The following is a 25,640-nucleotide window of genomic DNA, read 5'->3' on the forward strand; positions in this document are numbered from 1 at the left end:
AGTCCATACATGTAGGTCGGATTGACATCATCAGACAATATCACACTCTCACAATTGTAGGCTTCGGCATCGATTTCATCCTCCTTAAACTCTAGGAAGGGCAAAATCATGCAATGGATCTTTTGACCTATCTCACAGTCCAAGTGAAGTTGAGTAATATTGGAATATAAGCGTTTAGCAATTAAACAAAAAACATTTCGTTGTTTTAACAATTTCAAATTGTCTCTCTGCAAATAAATGTTTTCGTCTTTAACTTTAACTAATTCTGACTCTTTTAACTCAATCCACATTCGCCGCTCCTCACTCTTTGACGCCACCCTACTTAATTGATCAGTCAGGTTAGAATTGGTGACTCGAGTTTGAGTTAAGCTACTATCTAAATGAGAAATTCTTGTATTAACATTTTTTAGTTCTTTCTCATATGAGGATGGTGGTACTTTAGATGAAATAAAAACAGATTGTACCTTCTTTATCAGTTCATCGAGCTCATTGAACTGCTGGCTAAGTGGTTTGGCCGTAAAGCACATATCCTCATGTACCTTCGGTCCATCGCTTCCTCCATCGGTGTTGTATCCCCTCATTTGAGATACGTCAGTCACCATGAAGCATTTTCCATCACTGCTTTCCTCCTTAGCCACATAAGCCTTTCCATGGGTAGGCTTCCTCACTTCTTCGTCTTCTGAGTCGGTAGACCAAACTTCCTTGCTACCGAACTCATCATCATTAACCGAACCCTGCACAATAAGAGCATTAATAGAAGGGTTAGCGGTAGACTTCTTCTTTCTTAACTCATCCGGTCTCTTCTGCAGCACGGCTTCCTCATCATTTCCATCGTCCTTTTCAGCCATCTTCTTAAGAACACAGTCCTTAGCATAGTGGTTTTTGCCACCACAGTAGAAACAGCTTACTCCGGAATCGCCATCTGCCTTCGGTTCCTTCTTGGGCTCCTCAGCCTTCGGTTCATTGTTCACCTTTTCAGAGCTATAACTCCCCTGCCAGTTTCTGTTTTTGTTGCTAGGGAATCTCTTCTTTATGAACCTCTTGGGATTGGACACCATCATGGCATAATCCTCAGACGTGAGGTCATATTCCTCCAAATTGAGCTCTTCATCCTCCATTACAGATTTACTTTTAGATAGGAGGGCCAACGAACCAAGACTAGAAACGACGCTCTTCTCTTGCACCACAATCTTCTCTTGGGAGTTTAGAATACCCACCAGTTTCGCCAATGAATATGATTTAAACTGCTCATGGGCTTTGACTGTGGAAACCACTGCTCTCCATTCAGACCTCAGTCCGTTCAAGAAAGTAACATTCTGTTCGATAAGCTTCATTTCAATGTCGTGTTTGATCATCTTGCTGAGAAGATGATTGAAGCGATCAAACGTCTGGGTCACTGTTTCTTCGGCCCCTTGCCTGAATTCTCCAAACTCAGATAGAAGCAAGGTTTGGATGGAATGTTCAAGATCTTCGTCTGTGGAATACAGTTCACGAAGTCTATCCCATACTTCCTTCGCCGTTGTGCATGAGCTGACCAGTCTGAATGTGTCGGACTGAAGGGCGAATCTGATCAACCTTAACGCCTTAATATTGCACTGGAATTTGTCCTTTTCATCTTGTGCAATATCCTTCACGTCCTTAAGCAGATCGTTGTACTCTTTTTGCGTCTTAATGATTTTGGATGTTGCAGAATGAGAAAACGGTCCATTGATGATGGCTTCCCATATGAGGTAACCATTGTCCTCCGATCCAATCACGTCGTCTTCAAAATGATGCGCCCATACTTCATAGTCATGGGTGTATAAGATTGGAATCTTTGTCGTCGAACCGATGCTGTTGGAAATATTAATAGGATTTGATTGCGTCGCATCCATTATGATCGTAAAACCTGTTCAAAGATCAGACTTGTAATAAAGCAGATTAGGGCAAAACAATAAATATCAAGATACGTCAATTAAGATGACGGCTCAATAAATATTGATGATTGCGGAAAAACCCTAATGGAAATCTTTTTCACAGAAAAGATGTGTATCGATTACACAGCCTCCTGCTCTGATACCAATTGATGGGATTAAAATAACTATTAATCTATGAAGATCGATTAGATCTTGAACAAGTATATGAATATAAAACAGTAAGAACGCAATAATAAGAACAAGACAAGATGGAATCAAACGTGTCGAATGATTTAAACAAAATCCTCAGAAGAGCTCGATTAAGAACATCAACTGTAGAGGATTGAGAGGTTACAAGAACGATTAAAGAAACCTGCTTTGCTCTAGATGAATCGCTAATCGTAAAATCTCTATAATCGTAAACATCTATCTCGTTGTTACCCTAATATGCATGCAAGCATTAACTTATATACAATACATAAAAGGCTCTCGGTTGGACAGGCCCAAACCGATTGTACATGGCTAAACTTACGAGCCCAAAAGACGCAACATCAAAATAAAACTTCAGCCCAACACTTAAGTCCATGTTTCTAATACTTAATGCTTTGATAATCTTTTATCAAGGCCTCTTAAACTTATACACCTTTTCATTAGATAGTTCATATGTGTGTCTAAACAATTAAGACTAATTGCCAAACTTCACAATTCTAATCATGGAAAGGGATACCGTAACCATAATCGAATTCGAGAATGCAATTTTACAATCATTATCTTCTTAAAATCTTTCTTAGTGAAAGCATTTCCTCACAATCATTTTCATGAAGGAGGAAATCTTATGACACTTAGATTTAAACGGTGTATGTGTTCCTATCCATGTGAATTTGTTAAAACCAAAGTTTACGACAAATTCAAACTCATATGGACCAAACTTTCTTAATCTTGATTTCTTGCCTTATGGTAGCACAACTGCCCACCATGTCTTCCAAGTAGTTAAGTAGCTCACCCTTTCCTATCAATGTACCTTTCATTGATTAAGGTTCCTTGCCTTTTATGCGTTCAAAATGAGAACTCAAAGAACTCACATGCATAATTAACTCAATTGGAATAGCACAGAACCAAAATAATGTCAACACGATAGGTTGTAAACCTCAACTCGTGTGCTAGTAATGATCGATAAGGTTTATTTGATTTGTTCTTGAACCCTTTCAAGACCATTAAGACTCCTACTGACTCCTTGACATATAAGATTCTCTTGTCAATAACCATTTCTTGACAAACAAATATTCAAGAGTTAGTGTAGCTTTTATCAAAATACTTCATAAATTGGTCCTAGTTGGTCTTTGTCCTATCCAAGACGTCACAACTTTTCACATTTGATAAAGGTCATAAACCTTATTAATACTTATCACTCAATTTTCACAATCTTAACTCTAAGACTTGTCTTGGAACGAAGTATGATTGACTTCTTGATTTAACCATTTCTTCAATTCTTGATTCCTCTTCTTAAACATACAATTGTACTAAGACTTACTTAGAGGATCAATTGAGATATGGTTCTTAATCATTAAGACTTATCATAAAGCATAAAAGCTACTCTCCCTTCTTCTTAGAATGGAGAAACTTTTATCTTTCTGCCTACTTGATTCTTCTTATTCATTTTGCTATTGATTTAAACCTTTTTAATCAATTCTGAATTATACTTAATCTTATAAGTATAATCATATTTACTAAACTTTTAGTAAATTATGACGAATATCTTGTTACTATTATGGTGGACTTTGACCAACACACAACTTTATGTACTCGATCTCCTAGTCCTTCACTTGACACTTTGTCAACGAATTAGTATAATTTCCAAATATGAAATTTCTCATTTATCGTGCAATCAAGTTGCATGATTCCAAGTTTCTGTCCAATTGAAACTTGGGCGATGAGAAACTTTCCTCATTCGGTAAATTCTTCGACATTTCCAGAAATAACATAATAAGAACCAAATCCATTATTGCTAATAATAGAAACATTCAAACATCAATTTTTCATACACGCCATTGCAAGGATAAATAAATAATGTAAAATCAAAATTTATTTTATTGAGGAAAAATTTGTCCTTACAATGCAATTCATTGAAAAACCATGCTAATACATGTTTCTTAACAATCTAATTCTAACTCTAAGTAGTAGCTCAAGAATCTAATCTTCAAGTAATGTGATTTAAATCCATTTCTTCACGGTTAGATTCTGTTCACTTCTTCCCTTAAGCTTCCTCTCTTTTCTTCGATCCTACAAAACATCAATTGTAATCTTATCACATTATGTATTAAGAATCTAGAATAGGAGCTTAAAAGAGTTAGTCAATGGATTTTACCCAAAGCAGAGCCATACGTTTTGACTCTCCCATCTCTTAGATCTCTTAGGTAAATACGGCAGCTTCGTCTCCAATGCCCCTTCTCGTGGCAATAAAAGCAAATTGATTCTTTTTGAACAGGACATGGAACTACTTCAGACATTGCCTTTCTCTTATGATCAAACTTTTCGATCATAGCATGTCTTTCGTTGCCATTGTCTATATCCATAGAGGTCTTGAAGGCAGATTCACCAATCAACTTTGCTTTTCTATTGCGCCAAACCATTGCTGATTCAGCAGCAATAAGCATATAGGTGAGATCTATAAGGGTCACGTCGCAGTTCATCATATAGTACTCTCTTTCGAACTCACTATACGAGTTAGGAAGTGACTGAAGAACCCAATCAACAGCCATCTCCTCACAGACAACGGATCCCAACTTTCTTAACCTATCAATGTGTGACTTCATCCCTAGGACGTGTGCACACACTGACTTTCCTTCTTCATGTTTACTTGCCAAAAGGGCTTGAGTGAGCTTGAACTTTTCAAGCCTTCGAACTTGTGGGTTAGGGAGAATAATTGGAGGAGGTGGAGGAAGTGAAGCATGATCTCTTATTCCTCTATCGAATCGTGGAATATCATCGTCATGTGGAATGCTTGTTCCACGGGATTTGGGGAAACCATAGTTGTCGAACTTTGACATCTATAAAACGGGAGAAAACAAATTCAAATTAGTTGATTGATTGAGTCCTTAGTAAATCACCCAAATGAAATACTAAGGCTAGGACCCAACATAATATTCCACAACTCAGGAGAGGGATGATGTAACCCTAATTGCAGAATATTTGAAGGTAAGTGAATGACGATTCACTAATTTCCACCAAGAAAAACGAAAACGAAATTTAAGTTTTTAAATCTATGAAAACTCCTAGATCCTTTGAGATTCATTGAACATTTCAATGGCATGTTTAAATCTTAATATGCCCCTCTTGTTTGTGACTGGGATGCCGAGGATCACAAAGCGGGTGTGAATAACCATGCAAACTTACATGGTGCCCTCACATGTTATAGTCACCTATTCGATGTGCCGGTAAACCACACATGCTCCACCGAACTATGACAAACATTGAGTCACCCTTTGCTACCTTTGCTTAGAACCATTTAGTGTGCCGGTAAACCACACACGCTCCACTAACGTCTTTGCAAGGGCACAAAGTGTAATTTCATGGAATTGCATCAATTCACTTTTACCTAAGTAACTAAGATTGGGAATTTTATGAAAACATTTAGTTACTTTTATACTTCATTATACTTATAATGGAAGGTTTTTGTCCCATCCTACCCGTTCGGCTAACGACCCTCCACTAGTCAAGAGTGCGGTGGGTAAGAGTAGATACCCATTCAATCGCCATTTTATAGGCAATTTCCTTAAACACCCCTTATAGAACAGCTTCGTGAATGAGGCCTACTAACGGTAAGACTGACTTTTACTCATACATATATATAATGTTAGACTTTTAATGTTATATATAGTATAGGGTGTATTTTACACTTTTAAAAATACTAGGAGGTCAAATTTAACAATTATACTTTTTATTCAATTAAATTGTAAACCTAAACTTTTATGGATTTATTAAACCTCTTTTAATTGTACACCTTAATTAATTAATAAAACCATAAGGGTGCGATTTGAACTTTTCAAAACAATACTAGGGTTTTAGAATTTAACATTCCTAATTAAACTTGTAATCAACTTTTAAATTCCAAAACTTGAGGGCAAGTTTTGAAACATTTCAAAACATTAGGGTTTAGAATTTAAATATACATCAAATTAAACTATTAATCCAAAATTTTAAATTCCAAAACTTGAGGGCAAGTTTTGAAACCTTTTTCAAAACATTAGGGTTTTAATTATTTAAATTTCAAAACAACAAAACCTTTGGGTTCAAATTTAAACTATAAAACCTAAAGGGGAAAATATGAAAACTTTTCAAAGCACAAGAATCAAATAACAAATAATCTAAATTAAAATTTAATCACATAATTATCTATATTTGATTTATTTAATGATTTCTTGCAATACAATTTATCAATTTAATCAAAATAATTAATCAATTATCACATAAGGAAACAAATATTTTATTAATTGATAAATATCTTCAATTAGATCAAGAATATAGTCAAATATATCATAAAATCGGATTTATATTGATCTAATATGATAAGGCAACTATCCTTAAGCAATGACAGCAAGAAATCCCGGTTTTCCCTCCTTCTGACGAGCCGACTCGCCGAGTCAGGCATGGACTCGTCGAGTCAGCATGGACTCGGCGAGTTCATCTATGGACTCAGCGAGTCCAGCCCCCAGAAACACACAAAACGAATTTTTCCAACATACAAAGCATCAATACAATAGAAACCAATCAAGGCTCTGATACCACTGATGGGTTTTGGCTATAAGAACATCCTATGTGCTCATACTAACCCTAATGTTTGGATCTAGGTGAAGAGATTTGTAATCGAGTTTAAAGATCAAAATATGTAAGAATTAAGAAAGAAGAATCACGATGAACAAGAGAGTAAATATAATCTTTGATCAGCTCATATTATGCTTTCTGATTTACAGAGTATAACAGAATTCTCTATAAAGTGTGTGAAAAAGTTCTATTCTCACATCGTACAGACTCCTATTTATAGGCGTACAAAAGCATAATAAAATACTAAGGACTAGACATTAAAGCTTCGTTAAAATGCCTTAGTAAATATAACGTTACATTCGAAGACACAACTTACGAAGACTAACAACCCTTCGTAACAAAAACAATACTTCGACATATTACAATACAAACCCTAACAATCTCCCCCTTTGGAATAAAGGTCGAAGTCTTCATGAAGTAAGTAGTTGTACAGCATACATCAGCACTCTTCGAATTTCCATGTACCAAGAGATAACTTTCTTTATCTCCTTCTTGTCTCCTTCTGAATTCTTCTTGCAATGATTCATACGAACAATTAAGTTCGTATATTGCGAGTTTGTATATCTTTCCACTTCAGAGGTTTGAAACAAGAATCTCTTGGCCCTTCCAGCTTTGTCTTTTCCAGCGAAGACTATCCCCAATGGCTTTAAACAGATTTCTCCGTCTTCGTATTTCTTCAACTCCACCTGCTTCTTCGTAGGAGCCATTGGAGCAGTGATGTCGATGCCTTTGACAGTAGCAAGCTCGATATCAGTTTGAGCTAGGCATTCGAAATAATTTTCCAAGAAAACTTTTATATGCCTACACCCAAGACTGAAGACATCAGGTTCTGTTTCTTGGAGGTAAGAAAAGGACTTGTCTTTGAGAATCAGTGCAACATTGATGAGATCGTAAGTGTTCATCAACGGAAAGTCAGCTATAGTGAACTCTTGTATCTTCCCACTTGCCCTTGTCACAACATACTTCAAGTTTTGAAACTTTCCTTCGAAAATGACATCCCTTTTTATGGATATCACCTTCTTAATCTTCTCCAAATACCAGACTTCTTCTTGAGCTTTAGCTAACACAGCATGAAATCGAATTTTCATCTTCTTTCCTTCTTCGACATCCATATTCTTTGACTCTGCTTTAAACTGTGGCATGACAAACATCATTTCATTGATTGGAAAGTCGAGTTGCCCATAATCAGTGTTTGTCACCACATAACTCTTCTTAGGAATCTTCTCAAAAGAGTACATATGGTCAAACATCACTCTTGATTCGATAGTTTCATAGTTGAAAATTTTCGAAGGATCTCCCTTATCAACATTCGAACCTTCAAGAGCTCTTTGTCGCATAATGCTCTCCACATGCCTCATTCGTTCCACTTCAGCTGCCACCTCAGCTTTCTTTTCTTTGTTTGTCTTCTCAATCAAGACTCCTTTTCCTTTGTCTTTCACATTCGAATGAGCTGCATTCTTTGATGAAGAAACATTCGAAGAAACAACATTCCCAATTACAATACCTTTTGTACTAGGTCTTGGAATAGGAACCGTTGTGGTCACAGTCGAAATGACTGGAGCAGCTGAAACAATTGTTGGTTTGACTGGAGTTTTCGAAGGATTAGCAATTGTTGGTTTGACTGGAGCCTTCGAATCTTCTGTTTTCATCCCATGTTCACCAGCCTTTGCTTGAACACTCTTTTCTCCCCCTTGCACCCCTGTGACAGCAGGTGGGGCATCTGAAACATTTGGCAATAGGCTTGAGATTTGAAGTAGCGGAGTAAGATGCTTTTGAAGAATGGCTTCGAAATGAAGAAATTTCTGAGAAAGAAATTCTTGAGAGATAATCGTAGAAGAGGATTTCGAAGAGATTTCTTTGAGTTCCTTCAGTAGATTCACCAACTCTCCGAAATGTTGAACTTCATTGGCTAAAAGAGAGACCATTTGAGGATTGAGTTGTTCAAACATCTTGACACACTGAACAACTGCATCACAAATGATGTCAATCTTCTGATGTGTTGATTCAAACCCCTGATGAATATTTTGAACTTCCTTCGTCATTTCTTCCCGAAGTTCTCTAATCTGCATATTCACATCCTCTCTAACCTTCTTCACCTCCTGTACGAAGAGCACATGACGCTCCTTCGTAACCATCTTCAAATCTTTCACTTCCTTCAGGAAATCAGTTCTAAGAGAATTGATTCTATTCTCAGTAGAACTATCAGACTGATCAGTCTTCTCAAGAATCCGGCTTTCTGAATCACGAATGAGCCCTGAAGTCTTCGATAGCAGCCTGTTTTCCATCTCTTTCATCAATGAATCAACTTCCAAAAGATTGATTCCAGCACTTCCGACATCTGCTTGAGATTGCAAGATTGAATTCAATTTTGAATTCAAAATCTTGAACTGCTTCATCGTCATTAGCATATGATCCGGAAAATCCTCTTCTGTTTTATCAAAAGAAAGGTCTTCGAAAGTTCCTCCAAACCCTTCGTTGTCAGTTTCTTCATCAATTGCCATTGTTTCAGCAATAGGTGAGGAGGGATTTGGTGGTTCAGTGGATTGTGTTGAGAAGATGGTGGTGAAAGGTTGATCCATGATAGATTGGAATGTAGGAGAATCGGTGGTAGAAGTAACCTGTAGTAGAGTCGTTGATTCAAGAATCTTAACGTCATCAGGTTTCGAAATCTCAGTAGATTGAAAGATTTCGACTTCTTTTGGAATATTATCTTCAGGAGTCTCAGGAACACGCTCTTCTTCTTCGACATGTTTAGTTTTCTTCAAAAACTTAGCCATTTCTTCAGCCCTTCTCTTTTTCGAAGATGGAGACACAGGAGCTGGAACTTCACGAACTGTAACCCCTTGGTGAGTAACCTGCGTCTTCTTCACCAATTGAGATTTTCGCTTTATCTTGATTCTTCGAAAAAACCCCGTCTTCGAAGGAATCGTTTCCTTTGATGGAGAGGCTTCAATTACCGGTGTATCAGCAACTGATGTCAAGACCGGAGACACCTCTTCGACAGTTGTAGAAGAAACAATTAGTGCCTGATGCTGTTGTTCATCTTTCACCCCTTTTTCCGAAGAGTCATCTTCTGTCTTTTTGGACTTCTTCGACTTCTTCTTTGCTTCTTGTTGTAACATCCCAGTCACAACTGTTGTGTCAATTGATTGTAAGTATGACACCAACACGTTGTTCGTAGGATCCACCTTCTTTAACATTGCATCTGGAATTCTGGCTACTGAGGTAAAAATTTCCGGATTGTCATGTACTTCCTTCGGACTCCCGTACATGTGGAATACAACTTTTTCTTCGTAATCCGGTACCTCAATCTTTTCCTTCTAATATACATATTGGACAATCAAACTCCAATATCTGGCACAAGAAATTCCTTGTTTGGCACTCGTCTTCGAAATGCTTGTAATAAACTCTGTCCACAACTGCTCAGAGTAATCCACCTATAAGTCATAGTATAGCCCTGCAACCATTGCGTTTACCTCCATTCTACCTTTATCTAACCCCACCGTTCTTCCAGTAAGACATCTGAGGAAGATTCCAAATAAAAAGTTCCAAATAGTTGGTAGCCCCGACTTCTTGAAATCACTTATACGTGTCAATGGAGGTTGGTGACCCATATCATTGAACATGTATACCACTTGCGAAGACGTGAGTTCATCATATGGACCAGAATTTGGAATTCCCAAAATCTTGCAAAACAATCTTTTGGAAACCCTAATTCTTGTGTCTGTAACCATGGTGAATTCCACGCACCCAGTTTCTTTGTTGTAGGAAGCTGTAGAACCTGCCTTCGATAACCATGACATTGGTGCAGCAAATGATTGGAACATGGCTTTAGACAGAACAGAGTTCTGTAAAGCAACCACCAGCATCTATAGTTCTTCCGGATATTTCGACAAATCCGATTCTACTTGATAGTTTGAACCCTGGATCTTCAAGATTGGAACACTGATGACCTCGTCTGTTGTTGGTGATGAAGTAGCTGCCATTGTAGATGAGTTGAAGAAAAGAACTTTGTGAAGAAGATGAATTGCTCAGAGAGTTTTTGTTTTTCTGAAAGTTTGATCGCGTAAAGGATTATGAAGTTGTAATTTGCCCTTTTTATATGTAACCCTAGAATTTTGAATTTGAAGCGGGATGCATTAAATGCTTGCTGACATGGCACCTTGAAACCCGGAATGCACTTATCAAAAAGTAACAATCGTAACTGTCAACACGCCTTACACGCTTATCCTACATCATGTTTCATCAAGAGATAGGACCGTTTGGTGTTCCCCAAAAGAATTGTAACCGTCGGATGCCTTCGGAATTGAGGTCAGGCTCTTTCACTTTGGGGTTTAAAAAGTGAAGTCATTTGCCAGATTTTTGAAATCGTCAGTTTAAGTTGGTGTTACTCAAACCTGAAGGATTTCGTGTGTGTTGTGTGCCAAAAGAAATTAGATGAGAAGCAAGAAAAAAAAACTTTTGAAAACTTGTGATGTCAACAATTTCTTTGACATAAAAACAATTTAATCCCAGGCAAAGATATCTTCGAAAATTATCAAGAGAGATAATTAACAGCTTGTGTGGTTTCCCGTGAAATACAATCGATAACTTGTAAAGAAGTTTCGAAGGGTTTCTTTTATTGAACACATTGGGTGGCTTCGAAAATTTTGTTACATATCAACCTTAAAATAAGGTGATTAATTGTAAACAAAATTAGTTGTTTGACCAGTGTAGTCAGTGACAATTTGGTTGCGAATGATATTCAAAGTAACGAAGATTTTTAAAATATACTCACACGGAAATCATATTAAAAAAAATTTATGTTGAATCTATTTGGGAACAAACATCGTAGTTTTCGAATGTTTGATTAAGATCACTCAAAAGAAATGAATATGATTTGGAGTATAAAAGGTACTGAAGCAAAAGCTTCGTAAGATCTGGAACATTGTTCTCCGTCAATTCCTTAAGGTTTATGAAATTTTGGGTTTCACTTCTATCACGGACTCATGATATTAGATCATAAACACAGAGTTGTGATTTGTATAGGTTTTTGGTTTGATCAAAAACCTCAAGGACAAATCTTTGAGTATTTGGAATGTAAGAATTGTTTGGTTTAAAAAGATTGGTTAAGAATCGAAGTGTACCTCTGTTATATTTGGACAAAACAGAAAACTCTTAACTCATTTGAGAAGAGTAAGGTAGCTCGTTTTAATTTATGCGAATATAAGCCTTTTTGGGAAGAAATTTTCTTGAGAGAATTTCATTAAGGCTTTCTTGTCACACATAGAGTCATGTTGAGGCTTTTGGTCTACATACAGCAGCATGCTTCTAGGGACATCCTAACTAGTTTGTAAAAAAAATTTAATACCTTCCCACAGAAACACAAATGTATGACCTCTTTGCATTGTTGCCCTGTATTAAATTCTCAAAACTCACAGTTTAAAAAACAAAGAAAACAAAAATATTTTTGTTATTTTTGAATTTTTCAAAATGAAAGAACAAAAAAAAATCTTTTTGTAGTTTTGATTTTTTTTTTTTAAATCTTTTTGGATTTTTGATTTTTCAATAAAAGAAAATATTTTTGATTTTTCAGGTTTTTCAAAAAAAAAAATTTAACCTTAGTTGGAATGTGTTAAAAATGTTTCGAATACGAAGCGTTCGAAGCGTTGACCTGAACAGTAACCTCTGATGATTTGTTAAAAACTTTCGAATGCGAAGCGTTCGAAGCGTTGACCATGAACAGTAACCTCTGAACACTTAATCATTCTTTCCACCCATTCACCAAATGATTCAGACTATCACTCTTCGTTTTTAGCGGCCTGAAGAGAATTTCCATCAATCATTCCCAATCCATCTAATATCCGAAGAAACGCTTTTTCATCCAAAGCCTTTGTAAAAATATCTGCCAATTGATCCGTTGTTTTCACAAAATGAACTTCAATATTTCCTTCTTCAACATGATCTTTGATGAAATGATATCGAAGAGCAATGTGCTTTGTCTTTGAATGCTGCACAGGATTATGACAAATTCTTATTGCACTTTGTGAGTCACAATATAAAGGAATCTTTTTCATATTAATTGCATAATCTCTTAATTGACTTTGAATCCAAATTATTTGTGATGTACACGCAGCTGCAGCAACATATTCAGCTTCAGCGGTTGATATTGATACACATGTTTGTTTCTTCGATTGCCAGCTGACCAGCTTTCCATCTAGCAATTGACACCCACCAGTTGTGCTTTTACGATCAAGACTATATCCTCCAAGATCCGCATCTGAATAAGCTTGTACAAAGAACCCTGTTTTCGAAGGATACCACAATCCTAACGAAGTAGTGCCTTTCAAGTATCTGAAAATATTCTTTACTGCTGTGAGATGTGGTTCTCGTGGATTTGATTGATACCTAGCATAATTACAAACCGAGTACATAATATCAGGTCTACTTGCAGTTAAATACAATAAAGACCCAATCATGCTTCGATATAAAGTAAGATCAACAACAGATTTATCTAACGAATGAGTTAGCTTTATTCCCGTTGCCATTGGTATTCGTAACCTTGTGCTATTTGTCATTCCAAACTTTTCCAACAAATTCTTCGTATATTTCTCTTGATTGATGAATATACCTTCCCTGTTTTGTCTAATATTTAGACCCAAAAAGTTGTTTATTTTGCCCATCATACTCATTTCAAATTTGCTTTTCATCAAATCTTCGAATTCTTTAGATAAAGCAGGGTCAGTTGAGCCAAAAATTATATCATCAACATAAATTTGAACAAGCATCAGATGATTTCCAATTTTCTTTCGAAATAAAGTGGGATCAACTGAACCTTGTTTAAATTTAGATTGTTTCAAAAATGATGTAAGAGTTGCATACCATGCTCTTGGTGCTTGTTTTAACCCATATACAGCTTTATCTAAAATATAAACATGATCAGGATGCTCTGAGTTTACAAAACCTGGAGGTTGTTCAACATATACCGTTTCTTCAAGTTCTCCATTTAAGAATGCACATTTGACATCCATTTGATATACATCAAAATCTTTATGAGCTGCAAAAGCCAGAAAAATACGAACAGCCTCGAGTCTTGCGACAGGGGCAAATGTTTCTTCGTAATCAATTCCTTCTTGTTGAGAATATCCTTTTACAACAAGTCTGGCCTTATTTCGAATAATGTTTCCATCTTTGTCAGTTTTGTTTTTATAAATCCATTTAAGTCCAACAATTGACACATCATCAGGCTTTGGAATTAATCTCCAAACCTTGTTTGTTTCGAATTTAGACAATTCAGCTTGCATAGCAACAACCCAATCAGAGTGTTCCATTGCAATCTTAACTGTCTTTGGTTCAATTTTGGAAATAAAAACATTAAACATGCAATACTCTTGATGATTGTTTAGTACCTCATTTCGTGCATGAAGTTGTGCTCTCGTCATGATTCCTGCTTGTGGATCACCAAGAATCTGATCCTTTGGATGATTTCTTGTCCATTTATCCAATGGTGGATAATTAGGATCAAAATCCAAAAGTGCATCTTCGAACATTACATCTGTTTCTGATCCATTTATAGAAATAGAATCATCAGCATCATCAAAATTTTCTTCTTCAAGAATTGGATCATTCTCTAGTATATGCTCCCCCTCGATGATTGACTCTGTTTCGATATTTTTCTCTGGTTCATTGATAGGTTCTTCTTCAATAATTTTCTCCTCTTCGACACTAACATTTGTTGACATGTTATCTCTTTCACTATAACGCTCCCCCTCAACAAAAGTATTTGATTCCAAGTGCTCCCCCTCCACTGGATCATCAGTTTGTTAATTTGGGTGTTGATTCAAATGGGAAGTTAAATCATTGTTATACTTCGAATTGTCTGATATTTGATTATCAGTTGCATTTCTTTCTGCATCAATTGCTTGATCTGAAATACCAAAAATCAAATCATAATCAACATCATTCATTTCAATTGAATCATTTATATTTGAAGAATTTTGCAAAATAGGATAATTCACAAATTTATGATTTGACTTTTTAATATAATGATCATCAAATGTCAAATTAAAAGTTTCTTCCACTTTGCGAGTTCGCTTAATTAATACTCTATAAGCAACTGAATTGTGTGAATATCCCAAGAAAATTCCTTCATCCGCTTTTGTTTGAAACTTCGAAAGATTATCCTTGAGATTCATTATGAAACACCTGCATCCAAAAACATGAAAAAATTTGACATTAGGTTTTCAATTATTGATGATTTCATAAGGAGTAACATTAAACCGTCGATGAATGAATGATCGATTTTGAGTAAAACATGCTGTTGAAACAGCTTCAGCCCAAATATATTGAGGTAGATTCGAAAAAGCCAACATTGTTCTTGCAGCTTCACATAATGATCGATTTCTTCTTTCAACTACACCATTTTGTTGTGGTGTATAAGGAGATGAAAAATTATGCGAAATTCCTTTATCCATTAGAAATGTATCGAAGACATGATTTTTGAATTCAGTTCCATGATCACTTTTAATTTTTCGAACTGTCTTTCTCAATGAAACTTCCATCTTTTTGATAAAATCAATCATCACTTGTGGAACTTCGGATTTTAACCTGAGAAAATAAACCCATGTGAATCTTCAAAAATCATCTACTATTACCAAAATGTACCTTTTCTTGTTAAGAGTAGCAACTGTTGAAGGACCACATAAATCTATATGTAGGAGTTCAAGGGGTTCAACAATCTTCGAATCTATTGTGATTGGATGACCTTGTTTATGTTGTTTTCCTACTTCGCAAGCTGCACACAAACTGTCATTATCATATTTAAGAATGGGTAATCCTCTTACCAAATCTTGTATGACAAGTTTGTTGATGTTTCGAAAATTGAGATGTGATAATCTCCTGTGCCATAACCAGCTAACATCAGCAGCAGCCTTCGAAAGTAGACACACAGCAGGTTTGCCTACAATAGGAACAATATCCAATGTAAACATGTCACCTTTTCTTTTCGACTTCAGTAACACTTCCTTAGTCTTGATATTCGAAATAACACTTCCTTCTTCATTAAAAAGAACTTGATTGCCAGTACCCACAACAAGTTGTGAAACACTTATCAAGTTGTGTTGCAAACCTTCAACAAATGCAACTCTGTTTATAGTAAAATTTCCATTCGTTATTTTCCCATAACCCTTGACTTTGCACTTGTGATTATTACCAAACTTAACCACTCCTCCATTTTCTAGGCTTCGAAAATCACGCAAGTTTTCCTTCTTCCCAATGATGTGATGTGAGCAACCGCTATCAATGTACCACTTGTTATCATATTGCTCGTCACAAAGTACCTGCAATAATTGGAAAAATTTAGGTACCCAAGCTTTGTTGGGTCCATTCATATTAGGTTTATTATTCAGTTGTAAGTTACAACCATTAACCCAATCATATACTTTGTTTTTGAAACTGTCAATAAATCTAACATTTTCATTCGAAGGGTCAGATATATGAGTTTTTATTATTTTCAAATTTTTACTAACTTCACCCTTCGCATCTTGAGTTTGTGATTCTTCTCTTTTTGCATTTGAGACTGGCTGCCAAACTTTAACAGATATATTTGACTCTTTGGATGATGAACTTCCATTTGTTGAAGGATTCGCATATTTGTCATATGCTTCTTTTATCTGTTCTTTCGAAAATTTGCTTGATTGATACATTTTTCCTTTTCCTTCCAACCAATGATCAATATTTCTCCTTGTTGTTATACCCTTTGCATATGAGACTTTGTCAGCTTGTTTCTTCAAAGGATTATAGCATTTTGCTGAATTTGGAACATAATCAACTTTTGGTTTTGAAAGATATGATTCATGATAAGATGTCTTGCTTTGAAACTTTGAAAGTTGATTTCCAACTTGTTTCTGAAAAAAAATTCTTGGAATTGTAGAATTTATTTCTTTTGAAACTTTTGAATTTTTATTTGAAAACGAAGCACTTTTCTCTTCAAAAATTTGAGATTTTGATTGTTCTTTAAAAACTTTTCCTCTTTTTGAAAAATTTGTTGATCTCATTTTTTATGGTTCAACAGTTTGCCAAAAAACTGTTTTTCTTGCTTGACGTTTCGAAATATTATTCTCCTTTGAAAAATTTTCAACTTGAACTTTAAATTCTTTTGAATTTAGTTTTATTTCTTTGTTAATTGTTTTAACATCATTTTTAACACTTTCTTGTTTTGAAAACATATTTGCACTTGAAACAATTTCCTTCTTTTCCATTTTTGATTTTTCAATCCAAACTCTTTTTGGTTTATGATGTTGAAATTTATATGAATTCTTTGTAAGATTATTCTCAACTGTACTTTGATTTGAAAAGAATCCTTCATTTGATGTTTTCTTATTGTCTTCTTCAATCATCTTTTTAAATTCAGGTTTTATATTTTCAACATTCCCTGTTGTTACGAAGACTTGATTTGGAAACACAACATCATCAGTGCATTTGAAGATTGGATAAACAACAGTGTTCGATTCAAGAAAATGAGCACCTTTTTCACTAAGAATTTTTTCAAATTCTTGTATATCCAAATAGACTTGATCAACAACCACTCGAGGAATTTCAAGTTCTTTCGACTTTTGAATCAGCTTCGCATTTGAATTTTCCTCCTCATTGTCACTATCATCCGTTTGACTCTCATGTATTTCCACAAACTCCATATCACAAACTTTCGAAGTTAAGGGTTTATCAGTTTCAATTTTCATTAATAAATCTTCACAGATTTCTTTCCCTTTAAATGAATTTGCAACATTTATGACAGATAACTGTGAACAATCTACATCTTCTAAATCACTAATTTCACTAATATTATCAGAATTATCTTCAATATCAGCAATATTAGTTTCACTATTAGATGTAGAATTCTCAGTCTTTTTCAAAATTCGAAGTTGTTCTGATTTAGTTAAGGTTTCATTTACAATTTTTACTAAATCAGCAGCATCAAGATAATCTTCGACTTTTGCAATTCCATATCTAAATCTATCATCTGGGATTTTGTTAAAATCAGAAATTTCTTTTACACAATCATATGAAATACTATCAACCTTAGCTCTATCATAAGCTAAAAAAGGTAGTAATTTTCTATGTTGTTCCTTACTAATTTCACATGAATGATGTAACTCAGTTAATTTTCCATATAGTCTTTTTGTTGAATTACAAAAGATATTTCTCTGGGCTAACAACAAATTTATTTCTTTTCCTAATTTTTCTCTATCCTCCATGATATTTGAAACTTGCAATTCTAAGTAATCAATTCTAGTGACTTTCGAATCCAGCATTTTTCTTGTCTCTAGTAATTGATCACTTAACTTTTTGGCTTCATTGCTAGCAGACACAACGATTGAATCAAAGTAAATAACAGTTTCATCAAAAGATACTAACTCAGAATTATATGCAGAAACTGGAATATTAAAAGATTCAAGAATGTTACGTACCTTAGTAGTCATAGGCGACTTGTCAGTAGACTTCGAAATGAAGCATTGCCCACACACTTCGTCAGTCTGTTCATCATCTGAATCCTCTTCCATTTTTGCATACATGGCTCCATGAGTTGGATTTTTCATCTCTTCATCATCTGAACCCGAAGACCATATTTGATATGTGCCGTCTGATTCAGTTTCTCCATGAGCCACCAATGACAAATTCTTTACTTTCTTCTTGACTTCCTCCAGTTTCTCTGTGTAGTAAGCTTCATCTTTTGTTTTACTCTTCTTTTCTTCCTTCTTTCTCAACAGACAATCCACAGCCAAATGATTTGCTCCATAACAATAATGACAATTGATCCCTGTATTACCTTTCAATAGCATTTTCATTTTCTCCATCTCATTCTTTGAATTTGTCTTCATTTCTATTTTCTTCTCATCCAGTTTGTTTTTGTTCTCAAAGCTACCCTTCGAATCTGATGACTTCTTTGGATTAAAAGGTTTCTTAAAAAATTTCTTTACTCTATTGTTTGAGTAAAAAGCAACAGCTTCATCATCAGAATTCATCAAAAAACCTTCTTCTGCATCAGACTTCAATTTTTCATTCTCTCTTTCTGAGACCTTTGAAACTAGAGCCAAAGGACCACCAAGACTTGCTGTAGCTTCTTCAGCTATTTCATTGACTTCATTTTCATGATATTTCAATTGATTGTACAAGTCATTCAATGTTGAAGTATCAAAAATTTGTTGATTTTTCACCATCATACTAACATTCCTCCACTCCTTTCGAAGTCCCATAACAAATATCAAATTGTACTCCATTGATGACCTGATTATACTATAATGATTACAACGATAGATTAACTCGTTGAACCTATCATAGTATGCTTCAATAGACTCATTTTCTTTTTGTTTAAAATCTTTGAGTTCCACCAGGCATTGTTTCACAGATGTGATTTTCGTCTTTTCACTTCCTTGAAATTTGTCTTTGAGATTGTTCTAGATTTCTTTAGCTGTTTTGCAAGTTCTGACATAATTGTACACAACAGGAGGTAATGCACCTCTTAATTCCCTCATGCATCTCTTCTCCAGACGTTTTAAACGATCAGTTTGATTATCAACTTCTGAACTGCTTGAAGACATGCCGATTGGCTGAACTTGTGCAGGTTGATTGACATCTCCTGTGATACACTTCCATAATTCTTCATCCAAACCATTTAAGTCATCTTCCATACGATCTGCCCATTGATCATAATATTCTGGAATAAGCATTGGAATTTTTGTGGATGATCCAAGCAAATGAGAAAATGATGTCATCGAATTAAGATTGAATGACGCCATTGTTGTACGGACAAAAACTTCAAGATGAAACTTGACTTTTGAGAATTTTGAAAATCAAATTGTATAATTCAATTCAAAATTGCACAACAAACACTCGATTAACTATAATTTCGCAGAATCAAATCCTAGATTGAGATCTAGATGAAAACTTCAAATTCAAAAAGGATGGAAACTTTTTGAATCAAACAATGAATTCAAAAACCTTTTTGATCGAACGAAAATCAGATCACAGAAAGGATTCCTGCTCTGATACCAATTGAAGAGATTTGTAATCGAGTTTAAAGATCAAAATATGTAAGAATTAAGAAAGAAGAATCACGATGAACAAGAGAGTAAATATAATCTTTGATCAACTTATATTATGCTTTCTGATTTACAGAGTATAACAGAATTCTCTGTAAAGTGTGTGAAAAATTTCTATTCTCACATCGTACAGACTCCTATTTATAGGCGTACAAAAGCATAATAAAATACTAAGGACTAGACATTAAAGCTTCGTTAAAATGCCTTAGTAAATATAACGTTACATTCGAAGACACAACTTACGAAGACTAACAACCCTTCGTAACAAAAACAATACTTCGACATATTACAATACAAACCCTAACACTAGGTTTCTCTATTGTACATGCAAGTTATCCAAGACTATAAACCCTAATTCTAGCATACAAGTAAACATATTAACATGAGAATGGGTTTAAGATATTACCTTGATTGTTATATAGCAATAACAATCCCAATTCCTCCTTGTATTGACTTTAGAAAGCTTAGAGTCACAAATGTCACTCCTCTAATGGTTCACAAACACCAAGAGCAAGAGGATGAAGAGGAGAGAGGATGGAGGCTGCCCAAAACGTGTTCTAACCCTAGAAGAAGTCTTAGCCACGTTTTTAGGTCATAAGGGATCTATATATATAGGAGGCTATTAGGGTTATCTAACAAGGAAACCCTAATTTTGATGCTTAAACCCTAAGCAACCCATAGATTCCTTTCCTTAAGGCCTTGGACGATTTCTTATGGGTTTCCCCATAGAGTTCGTCCACTCCTTAATATAAGCAATCCATAGCTCAAATTGCAATTATCTTATAATTACAATTTCAGTCCCTTAAGTTTAATTAATCTCTTTTAGTCACAAAACTAATTACCAATTAATTATTGACTAATATTAATTAAACAATATGATTTCTCCTTTAATATATTATTCTCATAATATATTAATAAATCATATTTAATCCATTCTCTCCATAATTCATCCTATCAAGTTGCTTTGGTGAAGGCAACCCAAAAGGACCATGCACCATCGGGTCAAGTACATACCAAAATAGTTATGGACTTAGACACTAATCCAACAGAATAACCAATTCTCCCTTACTTAGGGTTCGATCTCTCACTAGTTGTTGCTCACAGTCAATCATGGCCATGTTGGGGCCAAACCAATCCATCCCAATGATAACCTTCGATCCTCGCAGCAGAATCAGAACCAAATCAATAGAGTATCTCTCACGAAACATATTCCGGACACACCCATGATGGACCCTCGACTGCAAGAAACTATGTTGGGATAGTCGGTTGCATGTTTTGGTACAATTATTCAATTGTTGCAAAACCCATCACGAAATATATAATATCCAAAATATCATAGTACAAATACTCAATTACGTAAATCATGAGGGGAGGATGATGTGCCATCACGCCAGGCCCTTCCCTTTCATCTAATTTAAAACTAGTTCTGAAGATGGAGTTGCTTCATATAAAATGTTGGTTGATATGTTTAAAGGATCCTTTTCATGTGGAATGATTCATGAAGAGCTTAAATTCACAATAAGTAATACTTTCTATGCTTAGGTTACTAAACCTCATGAAAATACATTTTTTTTAATATATATATATATATATATATATATATATATATATATATATATAAGGTTAGGTTATTGTGTTCTAATTATCTATTGTGTGCATGTAGAATTGATTATGGACCAATATTTTAGTTATTTTCAAAAAGTAATTAATGTATATTACACGTTAAAGATATAATGAGTATTAATTAAATCTTCAGCATTTAATATGCATTAATTACTTTCTTAAAATAACTAAAATGATTGGTCCAGAATAAATCCTACATGCACACAATAGATAGTAGAAACATTTGAACCTAACTCTCTCTCTCTCTCTCTCTCTCTCTCTCTCTCTATATATATATATATATATATATATATATATATATATATATATATATATGCTTAGGTTACATATGCGATAAAGATAAAATGGGCAAATGTGAACATATATATATATATATATATATATATATATATATATATATATATATATATATATAGGGTTAGGATTAAATGTAAACTATAAATATTGTGTGAATGTATTACTACTTCTTATCTATTGGAATTAAAATAAATGAATGATTATGATTTGAGAGTACATGTTATTAGCATAGGATACTATGTACTCTATAATACAACAAATTAATTACAAGAGTATTTTACTCTCTGAACTTATATTTAATAAAAAAAAAATCCTTTATTTGTATCTTAATTTGATGTGATTTTTATTTAACACTTATTTATCTTATTTTACAAAAACTAATAATGGATAATTACATTTTTTTTATCAAAATACAGGTTTATATTATATTACGATGGACACGTATTCACTTTTCATTCTTATAGAATATGTTTTTATTCAAGTTATTTTTTGAGAATTATTATTCTCAAAGAATACATGTACATATATTCTCAAAAATAAAAGATTTCATCAAAATAATAATCATATACTTTTTGCAAAGATGACAGATTCTTTCAAATAACATGTAAAAAGTAACAAAAATACAAATTTCACAAAGCATATGATAATTCTCAAATAATATATATTGGTGCATTCTTTAAGAATATTAATTATTTGATAATGGTTAAGAATGATAATGTGAATTCTGTAAGAATATTAATTCTTTCTGAATGCTTGAGAATTATAATGACTAATAATACATAAAAAATAAGAATGAGAGAAAATGGAAAAAATTTTGCAATTAAACATGTTCACATTAGCAAAACAGACTTATATTTTGGTTGACTCTAAAAGAATACATGAAAAAATACAACTACATGAAACATTCTTGCTGTACAGATGGTCGATTTGCAAACCAAAATGTGCCTCATTCTTGAAATAATACATTGATATTCTTGATTCTTTTTTAAACAAAACCCTTCTTGATAGATATTATTGTTGGAAAGCTTCTCTTTGTCCCATTTTATTGGTGGCATAAGCAAGACCTGCATATGGTATTATACAAACTTGTTATTCTGGAGAGTGATTTGTGAAACATGCATATATGACTCGAAAAAGAACATGACGGTAAATCTCCTATGAAAACATGACATCTTTTCTAGAACAAGTAATGATTTTAAGCACTAGATTGAAAAAGTTAGTACAATTGTACTAATATCAGTTTGAATCAGACTAGTTGTATATTCAAATCCCTAACATGGATGGATTCCAATCAGAAGATATGAAGTGATAACGAATTGTCATTAATATGTGTAAATTGAAAGCATAATTATATTGACATCAGTTAACTCTATGGTCTACAGATTAGATAGTGAATTAGATACGAAAACTAACATTTAGTTCAAACAATACAAGTGTAAGTTGTGTGCAAAATAAAGAAACAATATAATAATAAAGAAACTCAATTAATGACTCTATTAGTATAGCTTTTTGGTTCAAAAATTTTATCACATAAGTTGTGTGCAAAATCAACCATCAATTCTACATACAATCAAGCAGTCCTTTAGGTCTTGGCAATCATAACTATGGTAAAAAAAAATCGAAAGGACTTGGAAAATTTTGACTTTTATTAAGAATTTCTAGCAAAACTTTTATTATGAATTTCTAGCAAAATCAATATGGAGATATGGAATGGGAAATTAATTTGACTTTAGGCGGTAATTAAAAATTTGATTCTTATGCCCTAAGAGGTTTAGGAAGTAATTGAAAATAAATTTGTTCTTATCCATCGCAATAATGTAAGAATGGGAATTTGACAATTAAATGAACAAAAAGCCCATAAGTTTTTTTAATTACCTTCGTTGAAGGGGTTGCAGAATATGGTGATGTGGAGGAAGTTAGAGAAACTTGGCAAAATAACATTATTTATGAAGAGGGGAAAGAGTTTTGAGCATGAGGAAAAATGTTGATTCATAACTGTGGTTGTAGATGAATGACTCCAAAAAAAATATACATTTTTCTCCCATTCGTCAAATTATCTTTTCTGTTTTATGCTCCTCCTATAATTCTCATTTCTTCTTGGGTAAAATAGTGGATGGTGATCGTAGATGTGTTAATGGTGATGATATATGGGGAGGGTTTTGTTGCGTAGAAGATGATTTCAACTGTGGTGATGAGTGGTCGGCGGTTTGTGCATGGTGATCGTGATGTCGACCGATGATGTGGGTTAAGGAGTTGAAGGGAACATGAATTTGACTTAATATAACTGATCCAAGAGTTAAGGAAGGTTCCATAAATATCAGATTTTACTGTTTGTTGATAAAATACTTGTATATAAAATTTGAAAATACTCCTATAGATTTGATTGGTTCACACTTTCACACAATATTTAAAGTTCATATATATATATATATATATATATATATATATATATATATATATATATATATATATATATATATATATATATATATATATATATATATATATATGAACTTTAAATATTGTGTAAAGTGCGAATCAATCAAATCTATAGGAGTAATTTCAAATTTTATATACAAGTATTATATATATATATATATATATATATATATATATATATATATATATATATATATATGTTCAGGTTCATTTGAGACCATGCTAATTTTGTGAAACCGTGAGACCAAATCTAAAAATAACTTTAAAATGCAAAATAAAAGGAAAAATCCAAAAATTCTTTTTTAATTATTATTTTCGGAACCTTATTTACCTAAAAAAAATAATAAAAAAAGTACCGTTTTTTTTAAATACATGAAATATTCTAATAGAATATTACACTGTAAATTTCTAATATGATTTTTAGAATGTTTAGAATATTCTACTAGATTTGCCAGATATGTAGAATATTCTAAATATTCTACTAAAATATTTTTAAAAAATGTATTTTTTTTGTATTTATTTATTTATTTTTGGTATTTTTTTATTTTTTTATGGAAAATATATATTCCGAAAATAATATTGGAAAAAAAATTTCGAAAATTTTCAATTGTTTTGCATTTTAAAAATGTTTTTGTTTTATCTACTAAATGAGTGGTTAAAATTACGTCTCACGGTCTCAAAAAATTAGGTCGCCTCACATGAACCTAACCCTATATGTATATATATATATATATATATATATATATATATATATATATATATATATATATATATATATATACTAGGTGTGAGACCCGTATGTTATATGTGTTTTTTATAAAACAAAAAATTAAATATGAAAGTTTAAATAAAATTTTATTTAAATTTGAAAATTATATTTGAAATTTAAAAGGAAACATATTAAATACTATATGAGTGTTAATATTGTAATTTGTTAGTTACTAGTTGTGAAACCCGTATATTATATGGATTAATTAAAACATAATGTTAAATAGGAGCGATTAAATGAGAAGTTTATTTGAATTTGATATATGAAATAAGTGAAAATTATGAAAAAAAAAAAGCATGCAAAAAATAAATTAATTAAAATTATGTATTTAATTGTTAGACTCGTATACTAAACGAGTTATTATAATAAAATGTTAAATACAAAGGCTTAAAGTGTAAATTTATTTGAAATTGAAATTCAAATTTCAAATTTGAAATTTAAAATTAATAGTTATTATAGTAGGTTTAATTTATGGAAACTAAATTAATAATAGAGTGGAAACGAATAATGAAGTAATTGGCAAGTGGAAAATAAATATATTTCAAAAATTATGACAAAATGACATGTAGCCAATTAAATAAGAGAATGACAAGTGACAATAACATTTTCATTTATTATGGTAGATTTCAATTAAGGCAATTATTAATTGAGGTGTAAATATGATATGTTAATTAAGAAACTATAAAAAAAATGAGAAAATGATAAATAGAAAAAACA

Source organism: Lactuca serriola, chromosome 4 (assembly GCF_051521515.1).
Source record: "Lactuca serriola cultivar US96UC23 chromosome 4, Lser_US96UC23_V15, whole genome shotgun sequence".
Classification (NCBI taxonomy): domain Eukaryota; kingdom Viridiplantae; phylum Streptophyta; class Magnoliopsida; order Asterales; family Asteraceae; genus Lactuca; species Lactuca serriola.